Source organism: Halyomorpha halys, unplaced genomic scaffold (genome assembly GCF_000696795.3).
Source record: "Halyomorpha halys isolate HHAL.00 unplaced genomic scaffold, Hhal_1.1 Scaffold205.1, whole genome shotgun sequence".
Taxonomy (NCBI): Eukaryota; Metazoa; Arthropoda; class Insecta; order Hemiptera; family Pentatomidae; genus Halyomorpha; species Halyomorpha halys.
The window spans coordinates 532252-547804 of NW_027110335.1; the positions used below are offsets into that span (position 1 = coordinate 532252).

Consider the following 15553-nt stretch of genomic DNA (forward strand, 5'->3'; position numbering starts at 1 on the left):
CTAGTGGTAAAGCACTGTGCTACTAACTCCAAGGATCCGGGTTCGAATCTCGCTGTGGTAGATAGTTATTTCCTGTTACTGTGTGTCAGCACTGAGGGTTCGGGAGCCCAGCCTCAGAAATTAGGTACAAATTTGGTGGTTGAGCGTAATTCTGACCAAATCACTTTCCTGCACTACAGTTGTTCTAGTAACAGTACTTCTTTACAAAGTACTGCACCTCTTACCCTTCATGGGTTGTAGCAGTACTTAATTTTTTTTAAAATATATATGCATGTATTATGAAGCACAGTCCTCTAGTAATTAAAAAATACTATTGAATTATATTTCTCAACTTATCAATTACTCAATTTTGGCTTCTTTGTCTATTTTATTTTGGTCCGCTAAGGGTAAGAGAGTTTTATATTGTTAATTTTTAACTTTAACATATAAATATTTACTAAAGGAGGAATTACTAATAATTAATACGGAACATGATAATTATAATTATACCTTATTCAGTTTTTAATTGCACCTTGGAACAGGACTTGAATAATAATATAAATGAAACATTTATTAATCTAAAAATAAATCAATCAAACTAACATCTAGTGGTGAATCATTTTAATGTTATCTCTTAAAAATCCCTTATTTTAAGTAATATTTTTGAATATCTATATAAATTTAAAATATAAGTTGTTATCTCGTTTTGTTTTTCAGAACAAAAATCAGGTCGAAACGTCGGAAGAACTTTAGTTTTGCTTATTTGCGTATTTTTACTGACCACATCCCTGACCATCTTCTCATATTCTTTGTTTTGATGAGAATTGTCGTGACTGTTCGTAATTACTGAGTATTTATTATTTAAGTGATATTTCATTATTATTTGTTATGTTATATGGATTAATAATATGGCTTGAGAATGTTTTGTTTGGACATTAATTTGACTTGAGTAAGTCGAGATAGGTTCCTAGAAGTAAAAGTATTTGTTGAGTTTCTTAATATGTGGTTCCAATGCCACTCTACTGTCAAATAAATGTCAGATATATCTTTTGACGTTATGGTTCAGTTTTAGTTTCCATCGTTTTCTTAAAATTATTTTCCCTTTATCATTTTTCCATTGTCCAATGAAATTTTCTCTGTCTTTTCTTGATAACCATTTATGATTTTGAAACAGAAAGTAACTTGAAAATTGATAATGTAACCTCAAACGGGAATGTAATTAAAAAGTATAATAAATATTCTATAAAACTAAGTTAAGTTTGTCAATTAGGTGTTATAGCAATCGAAATATACGAGCACTTTCTTGTCGTATGTCTTGTATGTGGATTTCAAGAAAGTCTCTTGTCAAGATGGTGTCCTACGTATCGTATCTGTTCAACAGGCGTTATTTTTATAAATTAACGGCCAAATTAATTGGACACTTTTCACCAGTTGACTGTTTGAATAAATACAATGAAACTTTTATATAACTGATATCCCCGGGGAAAATGATTTCATCCGTTCTATAGAGGTTAATCTTAAGACGGGGTTAATATAAGAATACAAAAACGAAATTAGGCTGTAATACATCGTAACTCCTAAAAAAGAAAAATAATACAATTTTACAGTATTTTAAAAAAATCAATCCACCCTAGGATTGTTTCGTCTCAACCATTGGTGGTAGGACATAAATTTGAAAAATTGTGTTGAACTTTAACAATTATTCTCGAGCAACCTTTGACTGATGCTAAATTAAAAGAAAACTGGCTCTGACTAATCGTCCAAAACGGTAAAAACTTCTTCCCATTATTTTTTTATTTATGCCTCAGATGATTTTTTTGCTCTCCTGTTCCTCCTCTTTATAGATTGAGACCCTTTTTATTGATATAGTCCAGCTATTCGAATTGTATTGTAAATTTCAGCAATTCGACTGCCTAAGTTTACTAAAAACAACGACAAAAGATGCTAATTTAAGCAAAGAGTTTTAAAAATTAAAAGTATATCTGCATACATTTCTAACCAATCGCCCTGTAGCTAGCGGCTTAGAAACGGATTAGATCAGAGAATTAAAATGGCGTGAGATAAGAAAGTAATGAAATTATGGACTTGGAGGCGTTGTGGAAAAACAAATAAGGTAAAAGATAAAAGATCCGTGGGCTTGGGCTCAAGAAATTACCACGAGATAATGGGTATTTGCATTTATATGGAAAAAACTATAGATTTTGGTTCTGCTTTTGTTTTCAGTGAAGATAACGTAATCAGGAACGCTTTCTATTATCCTATGCATAGATAAAATGCAAAGATTACTAGGGAGCACTAATGTAAAAGCTCAGCAGCTTAGGGAATAATGTCTGCTCCATGTTAATTATTCATTAGTCTTATCTCGTTCTGTATAAAAAATCAATAGAGCAGGCCCATGATAAAATCTGTTAAAAAAAAACTGTAAGTAGAGGAGGAGGTAATATGAAAACCCTCGATATATCGGTCCGAACGGTCTGTACCGATAATATTTGCAATGGTCTATATAGTCGTTCCTCTAGATCAGGGGTGGCCAGCTTTTCAGTACATAACATCTACCTTTTATCTTATAAATGTGTCACGAGCGACTTGTCATAGGTGTAAGAAGAAATGCATACTATGTTTATACACTGTGTTTCAGTATCAGGTGCATTCCAGCCAGGTATGGGTGGATAAGTAATATATATGTTCAAAACTATTTTTTATTTTTTAAATCACTTATTAAGTTTTCGAAATATAGGCTCATGAAGAAGATAAATTTGCAGACCCAACGTTTTATAGCAGCAGTCCTAAAAATTTTGATTTTTGAACATTTTTTCAAGATAGATTGTTTCTAACTTAAAATGTAATTTAATTTTTTTATCGACTGAAGTTTATAATTTGTTGTATTGTTTGGTCGTAAATATGAAAAAGTTGTTATAAAGCTGCACTGTATGGTTGGTAATTTGATTTCAATATTTCACTTTCGTGTTGTGTTTTTTTTTTGGCCAGGAAAATGTATTATGAAAGAATAATATGACTTACCTTTTGGCAATCTATCAATAGCTCCCTGAGTACACATCGCACTGAAATCCTGCTTATCTACCTAAGTAAAAAACAACAATAATTATTTAAAAGGTCAACAAACTCGTGTCCAGGGAATTAAAAGGACAAGGATAATTAATAACCTATGGTCCATATGAAATATGTCTGAAACTATAGCTAGAAGGTTATATTACAAGAACCGGGAAGAAAAAAAGGCAGTTATCTCACCCCAATTTTTGATTACTTTAAGAAAAACTATGTATAATTACTAGTCAAAACTGATGAGTCTAGCAAGTTTAGGTAGGGGGAATAAAAAATGGTTTCTGTTTCAAAACCTTATAAAAACATTAATTTTTCATTCGGAGCTTTACATCTTAAAAACAACCAACAACCCTAGAAAATCTAAAAGAACATTTAAAGTAGAGTAAATTTGTTAAAATATTAGCCCTAGAGCTATTTACGTCCAATAGTTCTCGAGATGTAGCCTTTTAAAATGCAACATTTCATAAAAATGTACTGAAATATCAGTAGTTAGTTAATTTATTTTGAGAAATTTATCTATTATATATTAGCAATCAGATTAAAGCTAGTTTAATGTACTATAAAGTAGTTTATGACCTTTACCTTCGTAGGAATTGTAGTTTTCATGATATTTGCTAAAATAAATTTATTTATAGTTGTTTGGCTACATCTCGAGAACTATTGGACGTAAATAGCTCTATTAAGAATAGTATATTCAGCAAATTTACTTTTCTTTAAATAATGCTCTCTTCTATTGTTGTAGAGATATAGAGCTCCGAATAAAAAATTAAATAATTTTAATGCTTTGAAAAAACCGCCATTTTTTATTCCCCCTATCTATATTTGGCAGACTCATCAATTTTTACTAGTAATTGTACCTAGTTTTCAAATAAGTAATCAAAATCCTATAGATCAATGATCAAACTAATATTTTACAAAATTTTATTCATACTTAGAGTGTTTGTACATACATACATATATTTCAGTCCTTTTATTTTGATTTCCAAAAAAAAGATATTATGTTAGAATTTCTTTTGTCTTTTTTTTTAGTAGAAGTAAATTAGTTATTTATGTATTTTAAAATGTATACATAATTTTTTTTTTGTTTAAAATACTTTTTATTTATTGATAGATATTACAATCCGCCACACAGTTGTGGGCAATAGGTAATAGTGATGAATGATCATATTCATACTAAAATAAAATAAAATAAGAATAAAAATAAATAAATAAATGAAAAAAAATCTATCTTAAAATATATACAAACAAAATGGACATACAACTATCAAACTATATGTATGAAAAATAATTACACAAAATAACATAATGATAAAATTATGTAACCTATACATAGTTGAAATTGTTTTTTGTCTGGCTTATTTGTTTAATTTATTTTTGTCTACTCTCTTTTAATATAAGTTATTTTTTCTAAACATTTCGAACTTTCAAGTAAATCTCTCTTTAAATACTTTACCTTGGCAAGATGAATTGCGCTATTGAACCTCTCTCAGTTTAGGTAACACTCCTGTTGAGTCATAAGATTTTCGGAATTCATATCCAGTTTTTCTAGTGTTTTCCTGAGGCGAGTTACACTAATTACTATGAAGTGTTGGTTGCCAAGCTTTCGTAATGTGTGATTGTTATAAACTGGTTCTCTTGTGGAAAACAAAAATATTTTTCAACTAAAATGAAACGTCTGTTAAAGAACACTTCTCTATAACGGAATACCTTCATAGCGGACAATATTACACGTCAGTAACGTATGTATTACTATATTAACGTACTGGAAAAAAAAGTACGAATTCAAAGCATTTAAAGCCCTTTATTAAGGAACCCTTCTCTCCGGACGTGGATACTAATTTGATTCTATATCAAGACTTTTTACTCATAATTCATAAAATGTTATTGTATGAATTACGATTCCATAATTCGCCTGGCCATCGCGTCCCTCATATAATGGTTTAGTAACAAATTTATAATATAATTAAAATAATAAAATTTAAAATAAGATAAAGTACTTAAGTTTCAAACTTAATATTTATAAATACTAGAAATCATAACATAGCATTAAAATAATTGGCAATGAGATATTGAAAAAAATATATAAAATAAAGTGAAATTTATAAATAAATAATATGGGTTTTTTAATGGATGAGTTTTCATTAATAAAATGAGATGTAATGAAAATACTCTTCCTTGTCAAAATAATTAACCACAATTTCCTTATTAAAAACAAATACCTTAGTATAAATATATGTTCAATTATCAAATTTAAGCTGTTCTCCTTATTAGACATAGGTATAATAACAATAATCATATTGATGTCAGTTTTTTAAATAAATTAATGTACAAAATTTCATCTATAATAATAAATAAGGAGAATCTAAAACCATTGTATTGAAAATTCTTGAAATAAGGTTATCCTTATGGTAGTGATGACAAGTAGATTTCTCTATTTCACTATATCTCATTATAAATAAATACATAACATACATCATCTTTTATTATTACAAATGTAAGGTAGATATATAGCTGAGAAGGTGGAGAAATAATTTGTGTTTAAGTGGAGAAAATGAGTGGGGGGTGCAGACAGAAAAAAACATAAATAAGCAAAAAATTCGTGACGACGTTTCAACCTGAATTTAAAGTCTTCATCAGGGCTATAAGACAGAAAGAGATAACAAACATCATTCAGAGAAACATAAAAATAAATAATAAACTAAAAACTTAGGAAATATACATAATGAATTGAAAATAAAAATAAAATAGTTGATTAATAACCATGGAATTAGACAGTATCAGATTGAAGGCAATGAAAGATGAAATATAATATTATATAAATAAATAATTTTTGTTTACTTGTGTTTTTTCTTCTGACTGTATCCTCCCTACTATCTTCTCCACTCAATAATAATTATTGCTAATTAACAACGATGAGTTGAAAATACAGTGATTGAATAATTCATCTAGCAATTAAAAGCGTTTTAATTGACTGTAAGTGGCCAAATAGGCGTTTTGGATTACAAATAAATTCACTAACAAGAGTCGTAAGAGAAAAAAAAAAATACCTTGGATAGGGACGCAATTCAAGTGAAATTCATTTAGTTGTCTTGTCGAGTCTGAGCAAAAGGGACGCAAATTAAAATGAGGATCACCAATTCAAATATAAATGTTGCCTTTGAATGTGGAAGATAAATCAGTTTAATGAAAATGCCCTGTTTGGCCAGGGAGGCTCAACCCCCTGTTTCCATTTCAATGAAGGGCCGCGCTGAGCGGTCGAGCCCACTTGCAAATGTAAATGGGGTGTCCATCCACTCGCTACCAGGAGGAGCGGATATTATTTTTCTTCCTGATAAAGGTAATCGCCAGTCGCTTCCCGATTATCCACTGAAATGGTGGCCACAAAGACCGCATGCGTCCACCTGTTACAACCGTTTCTATATTTCACCGAGTCGTATGCGAGTGAACGAAATTGTTTCCAGTAGGGTAAAACGAAATTGGATTTAAAATCAGTCTGCTTCTATTATCCAAACCACAAAGCGATACGATACTGGTTTGAAAAAATAAATAAATACCGTCTCTTGAATTGGTGAACCGATTGTGTTGTTTTTTTTTTTTAACATTTTGGTTGCATATGCTACCAAAAAATACCAATAGCTACTGTGCAATAAAAAAAAAAATATTTTTCTATGTATAATGCTCTAAGACGCCCATAAATATTTTTGATAAAATTTCTATAAATTATTCTCCTACATGTCTTTTATCTTTTCCTAAATAAATTCCCTAAGAAAAATAATAAACAATGTTAGGAAAAAACTTTATTTAGAGGCACCCTTGAAAATCTGAATTTTCTCACTGTCATTTGAAAGATAGGATAGTCTTTAGCTAAATTAAACAAACCTGACAATTCGAATAAAAAAATATAGAAACGATTTTCTCCCCTTCTCTTATAAGCTTTACAAACTAATCTAATTTTTACTTGAAAATTCGTACATGGTGTTCATATTTGCTTGATGACAAAAATAAATTCGTATTATCGAGAGTACCGGATTGTATTTTTTTGTTAGAATTAAAGAAAAATTTATTTATTTTAATATTATTTATTTATTTTTTATAATAGTTGACTGTATAATTCCAAATTATGGAGATAATCAGGATTGCAGTCAAAAGAGAAACAAAAATAGTTAACAACTATTTATTTTCCGACGTTTCGCCCCAGTTTATAGTTTCATCAGGGCTGCACAAGTTGATAGCTTTAGTGATCTTGACATAAAATCAGAGGCGTACAGGATTGGAGGGGTGATGACCGTTCAAAAAATAAATAGTTGTTAACTATTTATGTTTCTATTTTTACCGCAACTTTAGCCACCTTATCCATGATTTTATAGAGAAATTTGTTTAGCAGCGTATATTCCGAATTATTGAGATATACGAACTACTGAGCTGCGATTTATCTGGATTCTACTAATGTTTAAATTTAATAATTTATTTTTATCCTAAAAAAAAAAAATTGATTCTTTTTCCTACCAAAATAACTATTTTCCTTTATTATTTATCTTCTGAGCTTGGTTAAACAAGATTTCAGGATAGTAAGTATATTTGTATTATGAATATTTCTAAATCCGAAAAAAATCCCTTGAAATTTGAATATAGAAATAAAATGCAGTTTAAAACTCATTTTGATACAAAATGGATTCTTGTAGATTCTATTGTCTTTAACTATCTTGAACCTATTTATTTTTGAACCCCAGAAAATTATGAATAAGGGGCTTAAGTTTTTATAAGCAATATTCACTATTGCTTCTTTTTTAGAGACAGATATTTTCGAGATGAATGGCTCATTTGGAACATTTTCATATATTGGTATATTGGAACATATACATAAAAATATTCAAAACTGAAAAACTTAAGAATGTTACTGTCACCATGGAAGTAAGGTTTTACAAATCCTCAAGCCTTTCTCAGAACCGGTCTATCAAGAAAAAAAAAATTCAAACCGGATTGGTATTTACAAAAGTTAGTACATTCAAAGAAACAAAATATTCTTCTATCATTTAATTAATTTTATGGATTAAAAACAATAACAACTATTTACACATACTGCGTCATATAGATACTACAAACCTTTGTTATAATTTTGTTTTTAGCAGATAAAGTTATGCTTTTATCATTGCAGTCAAGCATAGGTATTTATCTTTTAATACTTAAATGCTTAAAGTTTTTCTTTTAGTTGTTTTCTTAACTATTGCACTTGAATCTTTTGACTAAAGTTTATTATATTTTATTTGTTTAAGTACATTTTGTATTTTTAATTTGATAATAAAAAAAAGAAAATATAATAAAAACAATTATAGTTATTAGCCTTGAAGTAATACCTGAAATTATTGCTAATAAAAAAAAATATATATATATTTAATTAATGCGTTAAAAATACGTAATACAGTCTGACATACACCACTCCATCTTTCTCTCACCATATAATTTTGAGAATGGCTTAATCAACTTTGCCTCTCTCTTGCTAGAATCTAAGTCTCAACTTTATAAGTTCACTGTCCTAGTCTAGTTATTATTACCAGAATGACTCACCAGATTCTGTTTCTCATATATTTTTTTTTACGTATTGGTTGAGGTAAAAAAAAAAAAAATGGCTTTGCAGTTATTTATATAATATAATATATACTATTAATGTTAAAATAAAATCAATTGTATCCAAATTAAAGTCTAAAAACATTTTTTATTTTCTTAAAAGCCCAACATTTCGGCCAATTTGGCTTTCATCAAGGACAATCTTAAAAACCAATTTACACTCATATAAATTATTTAAAAACATTTTCTGCAGGCTGTTTTACCCAGATTATTAGAGTAAAAATGACCCTATTTTAGCATTATTTCATTAATATTGAACTTTTAATTATAATCAATTGAACTCTATTACACTTTGCTGTCATAACAATATTTTATTTAACTTATTTAAGCTAAAAACGTTTATGTGGTAAGCTTTAATGACATGAAAGATTAGTAAAAATAATACCCGTTGGAAGTGCTCTAATAAAATGTCTACATTAGAAGTTTAGATGTCATCTTCTTTTCAGAAGCCCTCGAGGAATGTAAGGAATAGAAGAGGAAGTAAAGTTTGAAAATAATATTTTTGGCTGGTTATGGAGTTTATTATTGCAGGATTGATATGAATGATTTTATTTGTGGCTATGTAAGAGGCATTGAGGACGCTAGAGGGGTCAGAAACGAGATAAAAAACATTAAATTCAAGATATAAATTGTGCTAAAATTGGCCCCTATAAATGCGATTTGGCTAATCACGGAGGGGTTTTACCCTGTTGAAAGTATTTTGAATAATAATGCTATAAATATGAAATAAGAAGGAACTTTCCCTTTTTCCTTTCCCTAATTCCAAATACACTTTGGTTTATTTATAAAAGAGGCAGTAGAATTTCGTTATCGTCCAAGCACGCCCACCTGTGGCATCAAGAATATAAAATTACATTCATTACCGCTCAAGCCTCCCTTGGGTTTAGAAGTATTACGGTTTCAATACTTCATTCTAACTCAGTTTTAAAATAAATGGATTCCATTTTATAATAAATTTTTGTTTTTATTGTTTAGTCAATTTGTATGTTCTGTCATTACTTAACATAAATGCCGTATTTCCTAGGCTAATATAAAAACTTATATCACAGTCGTGGCTTATTTTTAATTTTATGTATTTTTTTATTATAAAAAACAAGATGTTTAATTTTTTAAAAACGTGGATGTATAAGGTATATTTTTAATTTTATGTATATTTATATATTTCAAAGTTGAAGTTACATTCAGTTATCTGTATTGCATTTTTAAATAATATTTTGGTGATATTATTAACACCTAACATCTTTTGACTATTTTCTTAAACAATTAACTTAAAGCCATATGAAATTTGCCAATCAGTATAAGGGAGCTGTAACATAAATGATGTAGTATTTTTAGATAAGGACTTTGGTTTTATTTGGAATATTTGATTTATTTATCCCACAGTTTTAATATAAAGAAGTTATATATACAAATATAACGCATTATGCTTTGTAAATAGATTTAACGAAGGAGCTTTGTGTTTTACATTTCAATCCTGAAACCGTTCTTCACCATTAAAAAATATTCCAATATGGACCTAGTTTCTGAAACATTGGCTTGCGAGAGAACAGTGTTTTTAATTAGTATTTATTGCAGAAATGCTTTATGTCTAGTGATGGAAATATTTAGATATATTGTTTTTAGCTATAATCAGAAAATAATTTTTAAGTTGTAAACGTAAATGGAATAAAAAAGAATGTTGTGGAAAGTGTGACCATTATGCCACTAAATTTGGTTTTGTATTTTTATGAGGGTGTAATTATTGTATTGTCGTAACTATTTATCAAAAAGTAGCTTCAAGTAAATATTAGGTTTCAAATTTATATTATAATCATAGTTTTTCAATTATTTATATTTTAAAAATATTTATCTCTATTGATTTGGTACTTATTGGTATTAAAATATACTTATAAGCTTTTTTTTTAGTAAATGACATGTTTAATATATTTAAATATGATTTAAGAATTTTTAGAATTATTAATTATTAGAACGGTATAGGGTTATTTTTTCGGTTTAGGGTAAATTTAATTCTAACTTGAATGAATAAATTGCAGAGACGTCATGTACATTTATTTGCAACAGTATTAAAAATATATACAATATATTTAAGTATGTTTGATGTTAGCCATACATGATACATGTAGAGAATCTTCGCATTGATTGAACTCCAATAACATTAGAGGAGAAGGTCACGAGGCCATCTTCTTTTCAGACGTTATCAAGTATTGAATGAGAAGCCAGGTTAGATGATTAATAACAAGTGAGTTTGGTTGTTTATCATAGAAGGATTGGTATCTGGTTCTGACGTTTATGCCCATGTAAAACAGTAAACGCACAAAACATTGAAATTTGTTCTTATAATTAAACAGCATGATCAATTGATTTATAGGTCACAATATTAAAGTTCCATAAAAAGATATATCAGAGTGATAAAAAAAAAGAAGTAAGAAATATTAAATTTTCGTACTGTCAAGTGTGGTTGACAGACCACTGGATGAGTACAGAGAATCCTCAGTTTTTTATGTGTGTGTTTCTGTAATGGTTCAATTATTGTTTCGCATAATGATTATATGATTAATTACATTAATTAAAAAAAAAATTCTGTACCTGATACGTTACTGAATAGTGGTAGTATAAAGAATCAAAATGACTGAATGATAATTGTAAACATTTTTTACAGAAAAAATAATTACATTAATAACATGACGATTACTTTATTTCTATAACTATAATTACTTTTTCAGGTTGTGCTTTCCTGACTTACTTCAGCCGGGACAGCGCAGCCATGGCTCAGCACGCGCTTCACGAAAAAAGAACATTACCAGGGGTAAGTTTTGTTTAATATGTTGTTTTTAAATTAATTATTAATTATTGTTTATATACTCATTGTTTTTTTATGCTAATGTATTTGTAAAATCAATATGCAAATGACCCCTAGGAATACAATTTTTAGGCCCAGCGAAAAAAGTATATATTTTAAAAATAAATCCTTTATAAAGTTTGACAAAGAGATAATTTGGATAACAATAATAGAAACAAATTTTAGGTTTTAAACGAAACCATTATGTAACAACATGCGAGAAAAAAAAATCATAAAATTACATGTGCTTTTTCACATTTAATTTTCATGAACCAATCACGATATCCAAAATTTTTAAAGCGGTTGAGAAACTTCGAATTCTGCTTTACTTCACAAAATCTTTAGTTCTTAAAATAAGAAACCTATTTTGCGTAACGAGCTGCTAACCACAGCTAAATCCTCCAAAAACGTTATTTTCCATGACGTAATATCGAGGTTATTTAAACGCTTAGTAGCTACCAGGAAAATTAGGTACTTGAAACAGGCTGTTCTCAGAATAACTTCGTTTTGACGTTATAATTAGACCGGTTCTCGATATTTGAATTATAGCTTCAAAGATCAGGGAGTCATGGTTTTAATATACAATAATTATTTGAATAAATGTTTCTGTATTGAAAAATGTAATCAGAGATGCGTATTCTGATTTCGGATTGTGATACTCGAAATCTCATTTGTCATTCTATTCTGATCCGTTTTAATCCATTGATGAAAGGATAACTTCACTATAATAACTTAATATTTTCTTCTCTAATTATGCTAAATATCTTCTTATTCCATAGTTAATTGTTTTTTTTAATTACGAGTGCGAAAATTACACTTTTTTATGGTGTTATGTGTTTAACGAATCACTGGAGGGGGTCTGAGAGAGTAAATTAAGGAGAATAAATTTGTCAATTGAATGAACTGAAATTGTGAAATAAAAAAAACAATAAAATAAATTGAAATATTTGTGTTTAGTGTATAGACTGGTATTAAATGTAAAGGGAAACTATAGTAAAAAAAAATTATTTTTGTTACATCATGTAAGTATATGTATTGTACATGTCCCCGATCATGGATTGATTGGTATGCTGTGTAATGTAGGAACTCAATGTATTTGCATTTATCTATTTAAAACGTATTTCTCACTTCACTAACTAAATAATAACTAAACTAAGTGTTAGATTTTATATCTTCATCAGTATCATACTTTGTCTACAGCATCTATTCGTCGCAAAAACCATGCTAATAATAACTATTTGGTTATATAAAAATACTTTATGTTCTATAGGAATATCCATAATTGAAATATTTTTCAGTGTTAGAATTGCAATAGAACAATGTAGTTTTCGCACTCAATATAAAGTAAAAACCTATTTTAAGAATAAATATTTTTTGTTTATATGATTTCAGTGAAGTTATATTTTTTTTTCTGTGTTAGAGTAATTGAAAAAAAAATTAATAACGTTACTTTCTCAAAATAATGGTTTTTGTTTTGTTTTTTAAGAAGCTATTTGAGACAACTTCTGCACTATTCAATGCAAAAAATCAGTTGAGGGCAATTTATTCAAGTCAAATTTAATTTTCAATTTCACGCGCTTTTTAAATAATGCTCGATTTAACGATCTTAAAGTTTCCTCTTCCCGTTCTAAGCTAATATTTCAAAAGTGATATAGGACCATCGCTGCCCGGAGGTCATAGCAGGGCGGATCCGGTGGGGAAGGATTGCCTTTTTCTGCGTTATGATCCCCTCTTGTGAGATTGTGACATCGACCATCGGCTATAATTGTCTATTTAAAAAATCAGATAAGATGGGAAGGATGAAGTTTATATAATACCATACAAATGCATAATACAAATGACAAGTGTATACTAGCATACTACTGCCTTGGATTGCCTTGAGGCATTATAAGGTTCGTTGGAGGGTCCAATCAAGGTATTCAAGATCAAGCAGCCAACGCCAGTGAATTATGAGCTGCATGATTTGACTTTGTGATTTGACCATGCATTTGTATGGTATTATATAAATTTAATAATAAAGGAGGTTACGAAAAAAAAAAAGAAAAAAAAAAAAGGATGAAGTATAGTACCAATATTTCGACAAAAGAAATTTAATCTTTATTTTTTACTTTCGGTATGTTGGAATCCGGTTCTGTTTAATTTATAAATTTTCTTTTCTTTGGTTCTAGTTTTTTAAAATAAAATGACAAAATTCACTGAGATGCAAAAACAAAATAAAACACCTTTGTAGTTTTGGAAGATAAATTAATGATTTTTTCTTTAAATTATTATTTCTGAATTATAGTTTCACTATTTCCACAAACAATTCAGTTTTATTTATGGATATTTTTATTTTATTAGTGAAAATATCCTCTGTTGTGGAATTTAATTCTCTTAATCCACGCTTTAGGATTATGAAATAATCAATTATGATCGTTTAGAGATTTTAATTTAAGTCAAATTAGATTATTTAAAATATTATTTTCTTTAGTTATAGTTTTTAAAAATAAATTTACTATCTTTCAGTTAAGTAAAACGAGAATACTCTGATGTAAAAAAAATGAAACAGTTAGTTTTTTTTTTTTTTTTTTTTTTCCCGGCCAAGACTCCCAAAGTTATTTTTACGGTATACAATATAGTTATTATTTTATTTTTAATTTTTTAAAAAATAGACGATAAAGGAAAAGTTAAATTTGTGATTTATTGAAAATAAAGATTTCATCAATAAATTAAAAAAGCTCAATTGATTTCTAATATTCCCTTTTATAACTTTGTAAATTGTCAATATTCAATAAATGAAATATTTTGATAGTTCAAAAAATGGAACTTCATAATTTTTCACCTTTGCTCCAACGGGTTATATTATACAAATTAAAAAAAAATAATAAAAATAAATGTTAGCTTAAATAGTGGTACCACTGAAATAATAAAATAAAAATTATAAAATTATGTTTTCACATAGAACTAAGGTGTTTTACTTTGCACCTGATTATAGTTTAGATTCGTTTTTCGCTACCAGTCTGATAGAAAGGAGTTCGATAAAGACAAATGATATTCGAATTGACTTTCCCCCTCGAATAGCCTAAATGAGTCATTCACTAATCTTTCTGAGTCACTTCCTTCAAGACAGAAAATATCATGATATACACCACTTCACGTTTCTTCGTGAATATTTCATGCTTTTTAAATCGATTAATTTTCACCAATTTCAATCGGTGATGGTGAATTGAATCAAAATAAATCGATTAATTACACTTTTTTTCCCCAAAAAATCAAAAGTATGATATTTTCCAATTTTTTATGCCAATCCGTTCATAGTTATAACCATTAAAAATCAATCGTAATTCTATTTATAATTTTTGTTTCATCTCGAGATTTAACAGCTCATGTTAAAATTAATATTTCTGACATGGAACTGTCATCAAAATATTTCCAATGTAATTTATTTGCTCAATAATATTCTTTCCAATACTTTATTCTGTAATTATATATCTCATGTTACAACTTATAAAAATATTTCTTATTCATGATTAAATGATAAAAATAAATGAAAGATGGGATATTTCTCCCCTATTATATGAATTTTATCTTTCTGTATAGAACATTGTTTTAGTTACGAACTTCACAATAAATGTATTTAAATTATTTTTGACATACATACTAATGTTACACGTTAATTAGAAAAAACATATCGAAATAATGTGCAAGAAAATTACAAACGTTATTATCACGTTAACACATCTCTGGGGAAAAAATCAGCAGACAATTTCTGAATGTGTTATCAGTGAATCGAAGTGATCAGAATTGACGGTTCAGGAAAAATTTAAACATTTTTGTGAAATGCAAGGTTTTCAAATTGTGAAATTCTTTTCGTAATTGAATAAGAAAAGTCAATGAAGTTGACGTATTCTGTTTCATCGTCTTTATGATTAATAAGAATGATTCAACAATCTAAATATTCTGTATGATTAATTGATTAATAAAGAGAACTATTCACAGTTTTAGTTGATGTAAAATAAAAATAAAAATAAAAAATCACAGTAAATAAATATTTTTAATCAAAAGGGA

At 28.1% G+C, this 15553-nt stretch overlaps 1 long non-coding RNA gene across 1 annotated transcript in view; it reads left to right on the plus strand.

The window, feature by feature from the left end:
* Window positions 1-11473, plus strand: part of LOC106679457 (uncharacterized) — a 220418-nt gene extending 208945 nt beyond the window's left edge. The window contains exon 3 of the long non-coding RNA XR_001342964.2: window positions 11391-11473. This is a non-coding gene — a long non-coding RNA (uncharacterized lncRNA). The remainder of the gene's footprint in view (window positions 1-11390) is intronic.
* The last annotated feature ends 4080 nt before the right edge of the window (window positions 11474-15553 follow it).